Source organism: Strongylocentrotus purpuratus, unplaced genomic scaffold, assembly GCF_000002235.5.
Source record: "Strongylocentrotus purpuratus isolate Spur 01 unplaced genomic scaffold, Spur_5.0 spur5_contig_866, whole genome shotgun sequence".
NCBI lineage: Eukaryota > Metazoa > Echinodermata > Echinoidea > Camarodonta > Strongylocentrotidae > Strongylocentrotus > Strongylocentrotus purpuratus.
Window position 1 is genome coordinate 856,251 of NW_022145575.1, and position 19,277 is coordinate 875,527.

Genomic DNA, 19,277 nt, shown 5'->3' on the forward strand with positions numbered 1-19,277 from the left:
GTGGAAAAGACCAAGAGAAAAGCAAATGCTTGTGAGGAGCGGCCCTGAAAGAGAGGGTAAAAACCTTACAAAACATTATACTTACAAGCACTTACAAAGTCAAATTAATACAAAACAAAAATAATAAAATAACAAAGATAAACGCAAACACACAATATTTTGAAGGCGCGCACACACACAAACACACACACACATATATATATATATATATATATATATATATATATATTAAATCCGTCAGTGTGTAAAGGGCCAATGAAAATGATACAAATTAGAAATATCTGGGTTTTTTTTTATTTGACAGCATAGATGCATCACGACACTCTCATTCTTAGGGCCTAATTGTCCAGGGACCTGGCGCGTCGCTTTGCAGCAAGTTCCTGGAAGACCTACGCGGGGGTCTCCCTAGACCAGGTGACCTACGATCACGACAGTCGTTCGCCCCTTCCCCCACATGGACGCCGACTATCCGACAACATGGGGATGTGCGCCGACGACGAGTACATGGCTATATGCCCGAGGGAACCCGTCTTCAGATGCACAGGTAGCGGGCACGCCGAACCGCTGATACTGAACTGGGTCAGCAGTCGGGTTAACATTTCAAAATGGCCGCCAGCGGACGGACAAATGCATACATTACATCTGTTCACATTCTGATCTCCTTGTAGCGGATGCATAGAGTGGTTGAATGATTTTCTACTTTTCCTCCGAGAGGAAGGAAAGATAGGCAGCATCCGGTTTGTCCGCGGATATTCCAACGAGTACACGCCGTGGAAACGCGGTACGCCGCTAGCACAACGTAGAGTTCCTGGTCCAGATGAAACCATTCCTTGGCTTTCTAACCTCCAAACTTATTATCCTAACTTCAGAGTGATAAAGATTTCTTAAGATTCAATCGGAATAAAAGAGTAGACATTTATTAAGATTGTAATACTAGTTGGTATGAAAACAGGTAGGATTCGCGTAAGGAAATGGATTTTAATTCGTATTGAAATAAGAACCTTCTTTGCTTTTCATTGTAGTAAATATATCATTCCGCTATCAAAATAAACGTGAATATAAGGAACTTCGGGCATCCCGTTGCCAAGAATCATCCTGGTTTTTCGTTTAGGTTTGAGTTTTGATCGAAATTCACTAGCCAAGAAACAAATATAGCACTGGATGTTTCGGCACCTGGCCTTTCCACTTATTTTATGGAGACAATTACTTTTAAAAAAACTTAGCAGAAAAAAGAAATCCGTTCTCGAAAGAAACTTTTTTCAATTTTCATCTTTTTTCAATTTCTACATTTATTTAAACAACAGAAAATTTAAATTTATTAGTGCAACCTTTATGGAGAAATAGTTAATGACAAATCGGTGGAAAGCCTTTCTTTTCCCTCCAAATCATTGGCATGATAAGGGCATTAGGTTCATTAATGATTTAATAAGTAAAGAAAGAATCTATTTTGTCGCTAAATTCTTCTATGTAAATCAAAGTTTAATAAAATCCTTGATTTTCTACAGCATTTCTTTCACTACGACAAGTTGTCCGATGCTCATTCACTTCCAACCTGGAAAAATCCAAACATAGAATGTGCATAAACATAATGCACTAATCTGTATTATGATACAGCAACAACTATTTATTTCCAGATTTAATACGACATTTTCTCTTTTTCATTTAACAAAATATAATAAAGACAAATTATAAGGATGAGCAGTACATTTATATCATAAATGAAATAAGAAATCAGTTCACTTTATTATAGGATTTCCCGGCCAAATTCGCGTGTTTGTCATTGGAATTCATTTAATTTGCATTTAAGTTAGCGCAGATCGGCTTTGCCATGCCAATTATCATTCAATTTTCCAGTTTTTGTTTTTAATTTAGGATTTTGGTCGAAGGGTTTCATAGATCTGTCATTCAATTCAGAAACTGCTCAACTAGCATTCAAATTAATATTCACTTGCCGAAGCGTAATTTTTATCATTCAAATTAACACCTGTCATTAGTATTCGTAATATTTTTTTTATTCAAGTTAGGAATGTTAGGGGGAAGAATTGCAACAAACTTTTACAGTTTTTAAATAATGCATTTAAAATGCATGATTTGCCATTGGGGTTTAAGCTGTTATTCCATTTATTTATTTTCAGGGCATTGCAGAAGGGTGTAGTTAGACATAAAGTAAAGAAGAGGCGAAATAAAGGGATATGGCATTTCTGCACGGACATGTTCATATACCCGAGAGAATAGGGGGTACCCTCAATCGCCCCTTTTTACTACAGACTCGGAATTTTACAGTAGTTCATTCACATCGTCTCTTATACCCAGCACACCCCTCTGTTTTTCTTAAAGAGTTCCATAGTTTACTTGCCCGCCAGCAGATCGATGGCTAAAGACATGGCTAAATGATGAATCATGTTCAAATTGTTGACTCGAGTCCCTACCCCAGTCTCAATATTGTACCCTTCTCCCATAATGAAATTATGATAAAATTATGATGAATTTATGATGAAAAATAAGACAAACAACTTCCTTACATGAACATTTACAAATATACTGAGACCATCAGGTCCGTAGATGCAAGTCGTTTTTTTTTCTTAACAATCAAACTTAAATGCTGATGAATATCAGATAAATCTAATAAGTATAAGTGTATAAATGCAAGAAAATGAAATGATGAAATACACATGAAAAAAAATCTTGAAAGAAAAAGAATGAGCTATAAAAAGTGTGTAATAAACGAGAAATGTATGTTGACCATCAATTTAAGTGCACAAAGTGCTAATTTGAATGCTACATATGAATTAGAATGCTAAAAGTACACCGTCGAGTTGTCCGAAAATCGTGTTGCGCCAAATCGAATGACCAAATAGCGAAAGAAGCACATTGTTCATTAATTTGAATGAAACATACGTAGATTCTAACGAAAATTCCATAGAGTTGAAAACTAGAAAAGGGAATATAAACCCGACATATACTTGACTGCACTAAAACCGTCGAATTGGAACGCAAGACAAATCAATTTGAATGACAAACTCGCGAATTTAGCCGGGAAATCCTATATTAAAGATGGCTTATATTGAAGCAAGTATTTGAATGATGTATACAAATATTGATGTGATATTGGTTGTATGAAATGTAAATGTGATCTTGTGGGGATTTCAGTCATGTAGAAATACTGTAAGCAAGCGTGACCAAAGGTTTTCCAGACACCCCCTAAACGAGGATTTTTTTCTGGAACCAAAATACACCCTATATGAGGGTTTTGCGTGTTTTTTTCCTCCCGAATTCACACCCTAAACGGGTATTTCAAGAAATTGTGTACACCTAAAAAAGTATTGCAAAATGTAACCCCTTGAGCATTTTGAAGTGCGATTACCATTTAAGTTGTTGACAATGTAAACTAACTCAAATTGCGCTTCTGATGTAAAATTCACAACGTAAACATTTATTTCAATAGAGAAGCAATAACATCAGCCTGCACACTTTTAAATGGGTAAAATTCACAACGTAAACATTTATTTCAATAGAGAAGCAATAACATCAGCCTGCACACTTTTAAATGGGTTTAATGCACAGCCATGATAAGTCCTTTCTTTGAAAAAAAAAGAATTACATTTCAAATTTGATCTATTTTATATAAAGTACATGTAGTGTTTACAAAAAGTATACAATGTACAGTGACCAGTTACTCTTCTACTGTGCAAAACCAAATGTAAGGGACCAGCTACACTGCAAAAAATAATAGTCGAAATAACTCAATAAAATTGAGGAAAAGAATTGCCTTATTTTTATTAAGTAAATATTACCTACGGTATCTTAAGTAGAATTTACTTATTTTGCTGAATAAATTTTTACTCAGTTAAATCGAGTTACATTAACGTAAATAATTTAAGTATTGTAATCATTTTAGATAATTAAAAAAAAGCTATGATAGGATTACATATTGCACGATTTGGTACCCATCTAATCTAACAAGTAACATCCACTAATCATTCACTACTTCTATTTAAGATTAATCACTAATCACTAACACTACTTCTATTTAAGATTTAACCGTTTATATATATCTACCACCATCACAAACTATTACATACGCTTCAATTCGACACATATTGAAAGGCTCCAAATTTTATATATACTTGATCGTAGCATCTTAAAAGGAAAATTGGTTGACAATTTCCTGAAATATCAATTTTTGATTTGTTTTGAACTGGCTAACAATTAAAAATTGTCTTGTCTTTGCTTAGCCATGTTGAATGAATTAGTAAATAAATTTGTTTTGAACTGGCTAACAATTAAAAATTGTCTTGTCTTTGCTTAGCCATGTTGAATGAATTAGTAAATGTTTTAAAGTCCTTAAATTTTCATTCAACCACAAAAAAGAATTGTTTTATTTAAAAAAGAGTTTAATTTGGTCTTAATGAATATTCATAAATTATGTAAATATTTCTATTACGCACTGCATCGGTCTTTACTTTAAAAAGATAAGAATAATCAACATAAATTGTTTGAGTAATACGTATAATTTCTGATTTTGAGTTAAAATTACTAAATTAATACAAGCTGAAATTACTTAAAGTTCTTATGTATTTGATTTTACTTAAATATTCCACGTATGTTCTACTAAATTGAAAGTTTGAGTTAGCAAGACTTAAATTTAGTGCGTAAGTGGCAAAACTAATGTTTTCAAGTAAATTCTACATGGAAAAATACGTTAAAATTACCAATGAACAAATTCTTTTTTACAGTGTATAGTCGTGAGACTTGGTAGGTCTAGGTCGGTATCTTGGGTATCCATCTCGATCCACTGAAGATCTGAAGATCGTTGTAAACCGACTCGCGCTAGATAATGCCTGGATTACATTTGGCCTGCGATTAGTCTACGGAGCCCGTATCCTGCCCGTATCCCCTTTTTTGTGTGGCCTCCGTGCGGAGGCAGGAGGCGGCCGTGAGATTTTCGTACGGATTCACGGGCTCCGCGGCCTCTACGATTTTGTTTCGCAGAAAGTTAAAAAAAATTGAAAAATCGTAAGCCCGTAGTCGGTAGACATGTCGTATGTGTCATCGCACAATCCCCGCACGGAGGACTCGCGCTGATCGTGCAGCAAAGGTACAATTTTTCGGTGAACATGGAGGCCAAAAAAGGCTTAAAAACGGCACGGCGGCTGTACGGTCTCCGCGCAACCTTTGCACGGAAGCTGCAAGGGCTCCGTACGATTTCCGTGTGGAGGCTGCGGAGACTGCACGGCTACTGCATTATAATTGCACGATTTCCTTACAATCTCCGAGCAGCCTCGATGCGGATTTGCCCCGGCCTGCCCCCGAGGGCCAATACAAGAAATGGCACGATGCTCGTAGATAATGTAAACACAAACATCGTAGCCCGTAGCCTCCTACGATGTCCTCGAAATCGCACGAAAAATCGTAGACTAATTCATCGTACGGCACCCGGGACAAATGTAATCCAGGCATAAGCTACTTCTCGCGGCCGTCGTATGAGCAAACACGACGAATTATTACCATTCCCCCCGGTCTGGCCATGAGGGCTAGGAAAATACCCCTAAACGCGTATACCGGCGCGTACAGCAGGATTTTGAATCATTTTGAAAATGTACTCTTTTTCTTAAAAATTGCCCAAAGTGGACGTTTTTGGGCCCCTTAATGCGACACCGCGTGAACGGGGGGGGGGGGGGGGGGGTGAACACTCCTTTTTGTAAATATTTATATTATGAAGTACGGAGCCTGTTATGTACAACACTTATGAATATAATGTACTTTGGTTATTGAGTAAAATATTAATGTAACATTCAATATACTGGTAAAACATCACGATGTGATTCAAATATCAATTCTTCCGTAGTGGTTCTACGCAAAGATGGGAATATGTGTCTCTCATAATAAAGATTACGGCTCACTTAACCCTTGTTCAGATGTGCCGCGGTAAAATGCGGCGATTCTTTTTAAAATTTGTTCATATATAGTTTTTATAATGACTTAAAGATAAACTTGAGTACTGGTAATGCGATTGCGTTGTGAAAGAAAAGGTGTGGAATGGATCAGAAAAGTTGATCATATAGCATGTAAGTAGTGGTGTGTAATGCAAGGTTCTAGAGTCATCAAAATCATCATAAATTTGGCAGAGTCTTGGTAAAGTAACAATCACTTACACAGATAGATGTACATGGGACAACACACATGGTGTCGGGGCTAGTACTACCCTGATTTCCTTATCTTTCTATGATCATTACTCAGCCAGTATACATTTTCTTCCAAAATTGTTTGGCACATGACATTTATTTGTAATCATGAACATTCAGTGTAAGTTTCGTTAGATTCTGTGAGAATTCATTTTTTTTTTTTTTTACCAGAACTGAAGTTTATCTTTAAGTGCATGTAAGTGAATACGCCTAGAACCTTTGTTGCGCGTTTAATTTGCCATCGTTCACACGTCATGAAAATAATCAAAACGCCGTGGTTGACCGCATCATATCCGAACAACCACGCGTAACGCATTGAATAAACCAGTGAGATCACATCTCGACAACACTATTACTCTAAATTTCGCAGGAATGATTGTTGTGATGACTATTGTATTAAGAAATCTATTCTTAATATTCTAAATCTGTCTATTTAAGACTGTAACAATTTTATCTGTGCAAGCAGCTTTACATTGAAATATTGATTCATCTATTAAAAGCAGCAATGCGGGGGGAAATGTCATATTTTAACATCACGAATCGCTTTACTTGAAATAATCATCAAATATGATCTACTCGTTTGGAACTAAGTCATTGGTCCTTAGATTAATGGTCAAAGTTTTGGCCAATTTTTCCCAGAAATATTCGTGTCCTCTCACGTCTTCAGTCCAATGGAGATAAGGTCTGCCATCTCTGAGATACAACCTCGCCAGGAACGGTATCTCATCGTCTGGGATGTCTTCGAGAAAGACCACGACTACGAATTCGGTCTGGGTGTCACTCACGTGATCCATGGCCGTCCGGAACTTGAGCATGAACCAGCGATCTTGCACGGCGGCTGTGCTGAGTAAAATGATGGTCTTGTAACTATGGGTCACCACGTAGTCAATGGAATCCAAGTAGTGCATGCCCAGAACGAGATCTCCGTCACCAAAGACGTTCTTCTGAAACTGTGGAAGCTGTTCTTCAAGAGCTGGTTGGAGAAATTGGCGAACCCATTCTTCGTCATCGTCGTAGAAGATAACGTTCAAATCGAACTCGTAGTCATTGTGGTCTCGAGCATCTTGTATCTCCATATAACCTAGGGCTGCTAGTTTCAAGAGAAAGAATTTGTATCTCAGCGGCCATCGATTGTGATAAACGAGTACGAAGATGACAATCACGCTGATGCCGGCGAGGGGAATTAAACAAACTAGGAGAATGTTGTTGGATGTACAAAGTATGTTAACATCAAAATCAAGCAAAGGTTTCTCACGAAGAGGAACCATTGACGCGAATGAACAGCTAGTTGCTTCCTCATTGATGAGGTGTATTGGCCCATTTAGCCAAACAAGAAGCCACTTCAGTTCACAGTTGCAGATGATTGGATTCACGGAAAGATCAAGAGATGAAAGAGAAGATTTAATAGGTGTAAAAGTACTTTTGTTGAAAAGCGATATTTTGTTATTTGCTAGTGAAATATTTGTCAGTATTTTATTGTTTGAAAAAATGTCTTCAGCGAGGTGCGTTAACAAGTTTCCGTCAAGGTCAATGCTTTTTAAATACTTTGACCCCGTCAGTAAATCCGAATGAAGTTGCTTAATCGTGTTTCCTCTTAACACCAGCTTCCGAAGAGAGTACAGTCTTGCAAATAAAAGTGGATGTAATGTTACTATTTTGCAGAAGTCTAAAGCCCCAGTCCCATATAAAGCCGGACCAGCACGGACGAGCACGGACCACTCCGGACCATCCCGGACCATGGTCTGGGGTGATCCGGGATGGTCCGGGATGTTTTGTTCAAAAAAGTGTGATGATTTTAAGCTACAGTCCCATATACGTCCCGGACCGTCCCGGACCATCCCGGACTCCATCCGGGGTGATCCGGGATTCGGTCCGTGTTGACACCGTGTTGGCACCGGGGTGGTCCTGGATGGTCCTGGATGGTCCTGGGCGGTCAATAACTCACTACCGGACTGCCACGGATCAACACGGACCGCCCCGGCGCCACTACGGATGACCCCGGACCCAGCACGGTGGCTACACGGATCACCCCGGATCAAACTATTGTCCCGGACCGTCCCGGACCATCCCGGACCCCATCCGGGGTGATCCGGGATTCGGTCCGTGTTGACACCGTGTTGGCACCGGGGTGGTCCTGGATGGTCCTGGATGGTCCTGGATGGTCCTGGATGGTCCTGGGCGGTCCGGGAGTCGACCCCGGATGTTTTTGACGGTCAAAAACTGCCGGGGTGGTCCGGGACGGTCCGGGACAATAGTTTGATCCGGGGTGATCCGTGTAGCCACCGTGCTGGGTCCGGGGTCATCCGTAGTGGCGCCGGGGCGGTCCGTGTTGATCCGTGGCAGTCCGGTAGTGAGTTATTGACCGCCCAGGACCATCCAGGACCATCCAGGACCACCCCGGTGCCAACACGGTGTCAACACGGACCGAATCCCGGATCACCCCGGATGGAGTCCGGGATGGTCCGGGACGGTCCGGGACGTATATGGGACTGTAGCTTAAAATCATCACACTTTTTTGAACAAAACATCCCGGACCATCCCGGATCACCCCAGACCATGGTCCGGGATGGTCCGGAGTGGTCCGTGCTCGTCCGTGCTGGTCCGGCTTTATATGGGACTGGGGCTTAAATTAAGCTCTTGCAAAGCAGATAGTTGCCGAAAGATCTCAATAGGCAAATTAGTGATAATTCTCAAACCAGGATTCTCACTCATATCCAAAGTCTTAAGGTGAGACAGTCCATCAAAAAGAGAAACGTTCTGAGTCACATTCCACACATGTATGCTATTAAGTTTAACATTTATCATGTCCAAATTTACAAGAAATTGTGTTCCTTTAAAAGATTCTCCTGGTTCGAAAGTAAAGGTCATGCTGTTAAGGGAAAGTGATTCCAAGTTTGGGATGTTCAATCGCCAAAGGTATACAATATTGCACTCGGACAAATAAACAGTTTTAATGCTGTCAAGTCCCGTAAATGATCCTAGTTCTAAGGCAACAAGGTCGGGGTTTGAACTCAAGTCTAAGAGAGTTAAGTTATCCAAACCGACAAATGAATATTCTAAAATGATTGAAAAAAGATTGTAAGATATGTTCAACTCAACTAGATCTATTGTCCAAGTGTTCTTATCAGGATTTAAAATTTGTAACTTGTTACGGTCCATTTGCAATACTTTTAATTTTTGCATGCCATCAAAGTAGCTTGGCGCTGTATTCCAAATATAGTTCAGACCTAAATTTAGTTTACTGACCCTTGTCAAATTAGAGAAGTTAAATGGATATAGGTCTGATACAAAGTTGCCGGTGAAGTCGAGAACAGAAAAAAAATGATTCCGGAGTGAATCAAAGACACCTCCTGACAATAAAATGATAGCAGAATCGGCGTGTGTAAATGCAAAGTCTTCTATCTTAGAGCGCGAGATACCGATGCATATATTTCTGAAAACTTCAACTCCTACGTCTTTTCTTCCTAGCACTAATGAACGGACATTAAGCGATGCAATCACACTAGGGTCAACTGATTGTATGGGGTTACCTGTCAGAGCGAGGGTATCTGTGTGACATGCGAAGTTGAAAGTTCCCGCTTCCAAGTGTTTAAATCGATTCCAAGACAAGTCAGCTATTCGTGTTCTGCCACATGCACTAAAATTAACGGATGACAACTGATTATGATTTAATGATACAGTATCTGAATTTGAGATCCATTTCGATGTGTCATTAGGAAGCCATTTCAAGTTTGCTGAAGTCAGATTCAGAGTAGATATCTTTCTGGCCCATCTGAATAGGCCTGTATCTGGAAGCACAAGATGGAGGTTTTCGGAAATATCGAGGTAGGTCAAATCCTTGAGTGGATAGAACGCCATGTATTCGATCAGCCTAATATCATTGACAGATAGGTCCAGGTAGGTGATCAGAGGGTATCTTGGAAATGATGAGTTAAAGAGAATACCTAAATTGTTCTTCTTCAAGTTTAGGCGCACGATATCCTCAGAAAGGCTTTGAGGAACGGAATCGAGTCCTCTCTTCTTGCAATTGGCTTCCTTCAGCTCAAAGTCCTGATGGCATTTCCTAAAGGAGCTTCCAAGACGGGGTTGGAAGAATGGAGTCAGTGGTGTCGCATCTCCAAGTAAGAGTTCGACTGTCAAGGGTATAAGACAGCAAGCTACCATCAACAAGAGGAGGAAGAGGTGATGTTTACTTGCCATTATGGTTAGTTCATTCCTGCACTAAAAGGGAAAATGATGAATATTTGAATATCTCTCAACAAACGTCTCCTTCAGCATGTTCAGAAAGGAATTAACATGACCAATGAAGACTTTCTCCGAGTCCAAACTTATATATGCGATTTAAAATCATTTGCTCTTAATTATGCATCTAGACTCTTAATGGGCAATCAGGACACGATATAAAGCATTATTCATTCTCAATTATTAATAGAAAGTTTCATTCGATGGAAATTGATTTCTATAGGTGTACTCCTTTTCCTTTTTTTCCTCTATGATTCTCTATAGTATAATATATTGATCATTATATCGTTATATCTGTTTTGTTAAATCTTTTACTTTAAAACAATAAATAAAACAATAAAACAAAATCTAAAATGTTTAGATACTCTGACAACAACTCGAAAACAATTTCAATGCATTTGATGAAATGCTACATTCTGAACTTTCGAAAAAAAAGGTTATAATTGGAGATACTCATGTAGGTTAATTCATTTGCGGATTTCCGGAAATGTTGATATTTTGTGAGCTCCTAGTTTACGTGTCAAATTTAATTGGAATAATAATTCAAAATTTCTACACTGTAAATAGTAAAATTGCAGTAATTGCCACATTGGTATTAAAACTGGTTTTCTGCGTGTCGTGCAAGAATTATCAACATTTCCAGGTACGCATTTGTATGTGAATGAACAGCTAGGCAACGACACCTCCTCTTGGTTTTGATTGAACGATGTTACTCTTTAGAGAGATAGATAATGGCATTTATTAACAAAATATATTATCGTTACTTTTTCATAGGCGACGCATAATGAGCCATTAACCTAAAATGATAACTTTCTCCAAGTCCAAACTTATATTTTCGATTTTAAATAATTTGCTCTTAATTATGCATCTAGACTCTTAATTGGCAAATAAGACATGATATAATGCATTATTCGTTGTCAATTAGTAATAGAAAGTTTCATGAGATTTAAATTGATTTCCATGCTCATGCTTTTTTTGTAAAGGGGTACCCCTTTTTCATGATTCTCTTGTTTAATGATCATTTATATTTAATTTTTAAATTATATCTGTTTTGTTTATCCTATATGTTAAAAAAATAAATTAAAAATTAAAACAAATCTAGTAAATGTTTTATTAGATTCTCTGACAACGATTCGGTAAACTATTTCAATGCATATATGCTACATTCTGAACTTTCGAGAAAAAAAAGTATATATTTGGAGATACCAATGTAGGGTATTTCATTTATGGATTTCCGGGAATGTTCATATGTGAATTACTAGTTCACGTTTTTAAATTTGAATAATATTAAAAATTTCTACACTGTAACTAGTTTGAATTTCAGTAATTACCACATTGGTATTAATACTGCTTTTTCGGCGTGACGTGCAATTATTATTACCCCAACATTGTCAAATAACCATTTAAACCTGGGCGGAGTGTGGCAAATATGGATTAATGTCTGGCCCAAAGATCCTAGTAACGGCTGGGATTCGAACCCTTAACCCTCGGATTGAGAATCTAGTGAATAAATAGCTAGATAACAACACCTCCACCTGGGTTTGCTCGCACGATATACCTATTTAGAAAGATACATAATGGCATTAATTGGCAAAAGAAACTATCATTACTTTTTCATAGGCGACGCATAATGAGCTATTAACCTAGGGCTTAATAAGCAATCCTGAATGCCCCCATATTTAAAAATAGTAGTGAAAGTGAAAGTAAATGAATTAGAGCAGTTCCTCCTAGAACGTTTATCCTGCTTCATACAAAACTATTCAATTTCGTTTTTATTCAACTAGTCAATACTGAGATCAATGACGTAGAAAAGCTGGGACATTCGCCCACTTCAAATTTAATAGTGCCAGAGATGATATTAAACAACAAGATCGCGAAGACTTGCAAGAATTCAACAGTTATAATCACTCTTTTCCATTATACTTTTAACATTATGTTTCTTTTCATTAATTCTACACAGCATGCATTTTCATACCATAATATCCTACGTTTTTATTATTTTGTATTATTAGTATTATCATTCATATTGTAATGTGCTGAAAACAAATCTCATTTGCATGGAGAAAACAAGAAATATATTCTTTGTATTTTGATTTATATGGAAATAAATGATACTGAACTGAACTGTACTGACTACTACGTTGTGTGATCAACAGAAATAATGTTCGGATAATGTTATTCATGTTCGCTCTATCTTATTCTGATTTTGTCTTAAAGTCTTTGCTACTAAGTAAAAGAGAAGAAAAAGAAAGAGGGTACGGGAAAATAGAGAGAGAGAGGGAAAGGACGAGAAAGAAAACGGTGGGTCTTTGTTGGGGTGCCTGGATACGGGTGGCTCCATTCACCGTTGGGAGTGGTTATGTTTCGGTGGGCGGGGTGTGAGTTGCGTACGTTGGTTGTTGCTAGGTTGGGCGAGCTCTAATGTATTGCCAGCCTGGTAGCGACTTTCGTGTTCAATTCGCATTGTGCCTGTTGGGATACGAATGTTCCTGGCGGGTGGGCGGAGTCAGTCGTGTCCGCAAGCCTCGCGGGGACTTGCGCATCCGACGTGGACACGTTGCGAAACTGGTCTATTACCTCTCAGATAGACAGTAAACAATTTATCTACAAGTGTCGTGTACAACTCGTCCCCCTTCATTTTCCTTTTCTTTCCCCTCCCTCTATTTATATCCTCTTCTCTCCTTTACCTCCTCCACCGTGTCCACCTTTCGTTCCTATCTTTCTCTCTCTCTCTCTCTCTCTCTCTCTATCTCTCCCCTCCCTCTCTGTCTCTCTCCACCTCTCCCATCTCTCTCTTATTACTATTTTTGCTCCTCAATCCAGTCTCCTTACGACCTTTTTCTCTCTTCTCAATCTTTATATGTCGACTCCTTTTTTAAGTTTGCCCTATTTCTATGTAATTTATACTTGTGCTTTTTTGTTAACGTCATGCTCTCGTGTGAATTTATGTACATTATGTGACGTACACATCTAAGTGTTTATCAATTATTTTGTAACTACTTTGTATTTTGTTTTGTTTTATGTGCTGCCAGGGGAGACCAATTTTCTATGTTTTGAATATGGACCAATAAATTATCTATCTATCTATCTATCTATCCTTTAGGGGTGCAAACCGAAATAACACTAGCAGCACTTTTAGGGGTTAAATCTTGCACGCTTTTTAAAGGTGCAGTTCTTCACCATTTAAAAGGGTGCCAGATTGAAACTTTTAGGGGATATGTTAGAATCCTTAATAGTTCAATCATGCACATTTAGGGGTGCAAACCGATGCAACACTAGCAGCACCTTTATGGATTAAATCCTGCACCCTTTAAAAGGGTGCCAGATTGCACCTTTTTGGAAACATGTTAGTACCCTTAATGGTGCAATCGTGCTCCTTTAGGGGTTCAATCCTGCACCAATACTCGAGATACTGCTGTTGTTGCATCGGTTTGCATCCCTAAAAGGTGCTGGATTGTATTATTTAGGGTTCAAACAATGCATCCGGAGGACTTTAATCCGGCACCTTAAGGTTGCGAACTTACGCAATAGCAGCACCTTAAGATGCCCATTTGCACCCCTAATCAAGGTACAATTACACTCCAATGCGGCTAGTTTTGCATTTGTGTCACCCTGTGCGTTACAGAGTGTCACTCTTTGATTTACCGTGTGTCACCCTTTGTCACGCAGTGTGTCGCCCGCCCGCGGCCACACAGTGAGCCACAATTTGCCATAATGTGTGCCATAATTTGCCACACTGTGTGTCACCTTTAGCCACGCAGTGTGGCACCTTGTTGTCACACAATGTTTACACAATTCACAGTACTATCGCACTTTGCTCCTGATAAACCGTTTTATTAGAAAGAAATAGGAAAGCAATTTATATGTCTATCATTTGAAAAATTTATTTCGCCATTTGTCATGAACCATGAACAAGCATAATTCGTAAAGAGTTTCAAATTCGTATATTCATTGACTTTCAGAATATGTAATGTAATGTAATTGCAAAGACATTATCCACACAGCGTTCCCTTATTCCTCTCAGGCTCCATGTCTTTATCACTCTCTTTCTCTCTCTCTCTCTTCCCTCTTTCCTTTTTACTCTCTTTCTCTCTCTCTCTATTATTCTCTCTCTTTCTCTATCTCTCTCTTACTCTTTATATATTGTATATAATATATATATATATATATATATATATATATATATATATATATCTCTTACCTACTCTCTCTCACACAAACACACACACACGCGCGCACATGCACATACTCTACTGCGCTGTAATGAAAAGCAAATTCATAACAGTGCTAATTTATAGACACACAATGATATATAAACTATCCGTACCCTCCTGAAAACGAGTGCCTCTTCAAAAAAAAAATTGAAGGCAGAAACAGTTTAGGCTTTTGTTGTACCTAGTGCTAGGTTATTCCGAAACGTTGGAGCGGCGCAACTGAAAGCGCAATCTCAAAAAGATATTTTTTTTTGTTTGAGGTAGCTTTAGAAGCAGCTTGTCCTGTGTGCTTGGTAAGTTATGTGCATATGGATGTGATTTAAAAGATAATAAATTCGGACAAATAACGTGGGGCTTGACCATTCAATGCTGGGTAAACAAGCAAAATACACAGAGCACGTCAATGTATAATGTATATGCTATTTCACGCTTTCCCATTGCTATTTTATACATTTTCAGACGAGTCTACGATTGCTTTGCTGCCATCACGTGGGGACAACCTGACAAGTCATCTTATAATCGGTGTCCGAAATGAAATATTTTCAGCTATAAGGGGAAAGAGTTTCTTCTCTCTATAATAATAGTATCAAAAGCTTGCAATTATCCCAATATTTATGAAAAATTCGTAGCAATACGTTTTGTTCACGAAACAAGATGAAAAACTAAAGACAAACAAAAAGAAGATTCCATTGCAATTATTCCCTAAGAATTCGATTTGCCGAAAAGCGTACAAGAAGACAAAAGAGGGGGAAGGAATTAGAAATAGTGAAATATCGAAACTGCGGATACACAATAGGAAGAGAAAAGATGAGTGAGAAAAAATAAAAACACGATATGGCGCAAGGTGGCGCGATGGTTTAGTGGTAAAATAGTGGTCTCATGGTCAATGCGCCAGCGCCCTTTGGTAATGCATTACCAAATTCACTAGGAGAGGATTTAAAGCTGGCGGTCCCCTGGTTGCTTCCTTACCAGCATACACATGCTTTCTCAGAAGTCAGATAATATAATCATCAAACATATATTCCGCGCGCGCGGAATAACATAAACAGGGTGGGAGGTTTGATGCAAATTATAGAGTCACAAGACAGTGTGCGCGAGATATATGACCTCCCACTCAAAATGATATAGTAGTGATGATGGTGATGATGATGACGACGACGACAACAACATTAACACACATAGCAATAACATGGATAAATATTCATAAGCATGGATAATTATTTATACATAACGTATGCATTAGCCGTAAAGTTATACGAAGGTCGTATCTCGCTTCTGTACGGTGTCAAGTGTGAAGAAGAGACGTGCGTGTGTAGCTAAAAAAAATTAATGTAGGTCAGTTTCGTGGAGAGGAGACAGAGGGATCGAAGACGCACACAGAGTGTAGACTGTTTGAAGGCGAGCAAGATGAAATTAGGCGTCTTCTGGGAATTCCTAACCCTAGCCCTTTTGTAGAGATTCACATTTAGGCATGTGCTGTTTTCTTGACCTAGATCTTTTCATATCCCGATTGTAGATGCTAAAGAGAACGATTTGTCCTAACAAACATTTTAAAAACTGTGTATGGTCAGCTTTTTTTTTGGGGGGGGGGGGTGGCGGGGCGGGGGTCGTCAGCCCTGCCAATGCTAGGCTAACCATGCACTTTGCCAAAGAAAGAGTCCATGTAGCCCGCCTGTACACATCAAGTGTAAACATTAGGAGGGGGACGGGGGCTAGACCAACGATGTGATCCACCAAAAAATATGTTAAGACTTAACCCCTCCCTTTTTAATTTACATTTGGTATCATTAAAAAGATAATCTAGGATTATTTTAGCTTTATTATAGTGTTTAAATGTTCTATGTATCCCCTTATCCTTATTGCAACAAATGTGCGAAAAAGGGAGCCTGGTAATTCAAATACAATACCCAATACTCTCCTACGATTAGGACAAGTGGTAGTTGCTCGGTATTTACACTGTTGGGAATTTATATAACTCAAAATCTTGAAATGTGTTAGCTGTGCCGCTGGATGGCGTTTCTTACAATGTGTGGGTTAGCTTTCCTTTTTTTTTTTAACTTTGTTCTTCGCAATTCCCATATACCCAATCTGAAATGTCATCCGTTAAATTAGAAATATATTTCGGTTCACCACGCTGCGAGACCCTCGTACTTTTCCACATGCAGGCTTTCTAATCAATCCCTCACCGACGGTGTATTACGTACGGTTTGCCTACTCCTAGATTTTCTTTAACAGGCCGCTCTCTGCATTTCTCGCCCACCTATCTTCAATGTCCCCATCTTGGCGTGATCGAGCGGTGACCTTGCACAAAAAACACCATCCAGCTATCGATGAGAACAGTAATTGTTCTGGCCATTTATTGTAGTGTAGTCTCTACACACCTCTTCTTATCAATAGCATTAATTAACAGGGGCGTAAGTCCCGGGGGATGGGGGGCTGCATCCCCCCTGGCTTGAAGTAAGGGGGATGGCCTGTACAATCGTCCCCCTGATATTACAACAAAAAAAAGAGAGAGAAAGAAAAAGGAAGAAGAAGAAGAAGAAAAAAATGTGATTGTTTCAATTTCAGCATAATGCATGAGAAATGAGTTATTTTTTTATGTATGTATAACTGTATAGCCTACACGTATACAGTATGTCACTATCATTAAGAATAGTTGCGCGACGTGCACGAACAAGCACTTCATAAACTTCAGAATAATTTTTCGTTATTTTGAAAGGTATTATCATAGCCCAGACGTAAAGTGCGCCAGCGCGCGAGCGCTTAAAAAGTGCAATCATGTACAAAATATGCCCGGCTCCCCCCCCCCCCCCATTAAGTGTTATTTAGGGTACGCGTATGCTCGTTCCCTCCCTTTAAGAGCACCCCCCCCCCCACCCTATCTCAGGACTGCCAACATTTCTGAATCCCCCTTTCGCCGGCTTTTCGCTGGCTTTTCCTGCCTTGGAGACCCACCGCCCCCCCCCGAATCCGGAACACTGCTAAATGTACCACATCTCCCCCCCCCCCCAACAAAAAAAAAAAAAAAAAAAAAAAAAAATAATAATCAGGTGAGCTCTAGTCGATCGAGGGGGAATGGGGGTCGAAGTTTTTACTTTTTAAAATGAAATAATCCTGAATGAGCTTTCAAAGCTAGCAGGAATTTCAGGAATGTGATCCCGGGATTTGATCAATTTTTCTGTGAAATTCAAGATATTTTATAACCTCCTTTTTACATTTCTCAGGATTCCAAAGAGAGACAGAAAAAAAACCACCCCCTTTTTAAAGAAACTAAGAGTCGAGAACGGTACAACGAATCGTCTCCTTTTTCTAATGATTTAATGAAACGTAAAAGCTTCCGCACTTCGCGCGGGAGGGGGAAAAGGGAAAAACTGAATTCAGATGAGGATTAAAAGTCGAGAACGGTACAACGAATCGTCTTCTTTCTCTAATGATTTAATTAAACGTAAAAGCTTCCGCGCTTCGCGCGGGAGGGGGGAAGGGAAAAACTGAATTCATATGAGGATTAAAAGTCGAGAACGGTACAACGAATCGTCTTCTTTCTCTAATGATTTAATTAAACGTAAAAGCTTCCGCACTTCGCGCGGGAGGGGGGAAGGGAAAAACTGAATTCAGATGAGGATTAAAAGTCGAGAACGGTACAACGAATCGTCTTCTTTCTCTAATGATTTAATTAAACGTAAAAGCTTCCGCGCTTCGCGCGGGAGGGGGAAAGGCAAAAACTGAATTCAGATGAGGATTAAAAGTCGAGAACGGTACAACGAATCGTCTTCTTTCTCTAATGATTTGATGAAACGTAAAAGCTTCCGCGCTTCGCGCGGGAGGGGGAAAGGCAAAAACTGAATTCAGATGAGGATTAAAAGTCGAGAACGGTACAACGAATCGTCTTCTTTCTCTAATGATTTGATGAAACGTAAAAGCTTCAGCACTTCGCGCGCGAGGTGGGGAAGGGAAAAACTGAATTCAGATGAGGATTAAAAGTCGAGAACGGTACAACGAATCGTCTTCTTTCTCTAAGGATTAAATGAAACGTAAAAGCTTCCGCGCTGCGCTTCGCGCGGGAGGGGGGGGGACTGAATTCAGACGAGGATTATTTTCGAGAACGGTACAACGAATCGTCTTCTTTCTCTAATAATTTAATGAAACTTCAAAGCTTCTGCGCTTTGCGGAGGAGGGAGGGGGAAATCGCCCCTCTCTGCCCCCCCCCCCCATTACGCCAAATGCTGGTCACCATTACGTACCAATATTTGGCTCGCATAATTTCAAATTTGGGCCCCTCCCCCCCCCCCCCCCCTAAGAAATCCTGGATCTGTGTATGTATGCATGTATAAATTTATGTACATGTGTTTGGGTATGTGTGTGTTTGTTGTTTGTTCGTTTGCGTGTGTGCCTGTGTGTGTGTTTGTGTGTGTGTGTGTGCGTTTATGTGTGTGTGGGTGTTTGTGTGTGTGTGTGTGTGTCTGTAGTGCGTTGTGTGTTTTTGCGTGCGCGAACGCGCGCACTTGCTTAAATTAGTGTGGGCGTGTGCTCGTGCTAGTATGTGATGGCTATCGCCGATCATCCCCCCCCCCCCCACTCCTCGGTACGGATTTACGCCCCTGTTAATTAAGATTGTTTTATTTGATACAAATTGCAG

The 19,277-nt window shown here is 39.4% G+C and overlaps 1 pseudogene; it reads left to right on the forward strand.

The window, feature by feature from the left end:
- Nucleotides 1–309: 309 nt before the first annotated feature.
- LOC115919969 lies at nt 310–976 on the forward strand (annotated as a pseudogene).
- The last annotated feature ends 18,301 nt before the right edge of the window (nt 977–19,277 follow it).